This window comes from Myxocyprinus asiaticus, chromosome 45 (assembly GCF_019703515.2).
Source record: "Myxocyprinus asiaticus isolate MX2 ecotype Aquarium Trade chromosome 45, UBuf_Myxa_2, whole genome shotgun sequence".
NCBI classification, from domain to species: domain Eukaryota; kingdom Metazoa; phylum Chordata; class Actinopteri; order Cypriniformes; family Catostomidae; genus Myxocyprinus; species Myxocyprinus asiaticus.
This window is the reverse complement of record NC_059388.1, coordinates 675,532-676,897: the sequence shown is the minus strand read 5'-3', so window position 1 is coordinate 676,897 and position 1,366 is coordinate 675,532.

Below are 1,366 nucleotides of genomic sequence, written 5' to 3'. Positions count from 1 at the left end.
TTATAATTTTGTCATTCCATTTATTGGTAGCACTTTACAATAGGGTTGCATTTGTTCACATTAGTAAACTGCATTAGTTAACAATAAACAATACTTTTACAGCATTTTATAATCTTGGTTTTTAAAATTAAAGATTGTATGTGTTAAATAGGAAAATTCGGACATTTGGCACATTGGTAGGGGCGGTTATGAGTAGCTCTCACACAAAATTTGGGCTCCCTAACTCAAACCTTCTAGTCAAAGTTTCACCTACATTTCCGACTATAACTTCTGAACCGTAAATCCTAGAAATAAAGTTTTTTTTTTTTCCCTCTGATTCCTTGGGTCAGAAAAACATACTTTTTCGAACTCCTCATAGACCGTATGTTCGATTCGCTTGATATTTTGCACGTATTATCTAGAGACACTCATGACAAAAAGTTCTGAAATTCACGATGATGAACCAAACCGTTCTCATATACCGCATCAACAAATTTGTTCGGCGAGCATGCCAAAATGTATGTGAGGCTGTATCTTTGCAACGCTTTAGCGTATTGACACGGAATTTAATATATGTCATCACAAGCATGACCTGATGGTACCTGCACAGTAAAGAAATTTGAAAAATGGCTGTTTGGCTTAAATTCATGAGATTGGTCTCTGTTGATTCCTTGGGGCATGACGAGTCGAATGATATCCAATGTTCATATGTCGGCCATGTTAAATTTGATCTTAAATTCTATATTTTAAAAAACGCATTGGCATTTCATTACGAAATTTGGTATGTGTAATCAGGGCAAGTGCATCTGTCTGTTTCCCGCAAGATGACAAGGAACACCTACTACACAACAAGCTCATTCCCAGTAACGCCCCCCTCCGATCACAAAGTGATTCTATTGGCTGAAAGAACTTTTATGCAACTGCTGTGTGATTCTATGTAAACATGTGAACTATCACATTAAACAGCTGTTCTGTTTTCTTCAGTTAGCTCACAAGCTAACTGGTTAGCCTATTAGCTTAGCTTTCTCTTTATTTTCATTATGTTTCTCCTCACTGTGGCCGCCTAATGATACAGCAGAATGATTGTATTCTAAAGAACTTTAAAGTTGCTGTATATTTAATAATTTTACAAACTGTTCAGTTTTAATCTTTGTAGTTATGGTTTCCCTTAGGAAAATCGAGAGTTCATAGCAAATTTGCCACAAATTCGCCACTGATACTTTTCACATGCAAATGAGCTTTGCGGCAAACTTGTTCATTGTTGCCAAAGGTTTGCAGAAGGTTCACCACTACTGGCGAAGAGCTGCAAACTTCTGGCAAACATTTGCGGCGAATCAAAATCTCATTTGCATGTGAAAATAATGAGCAGCAAATTTGCAGCTATTTT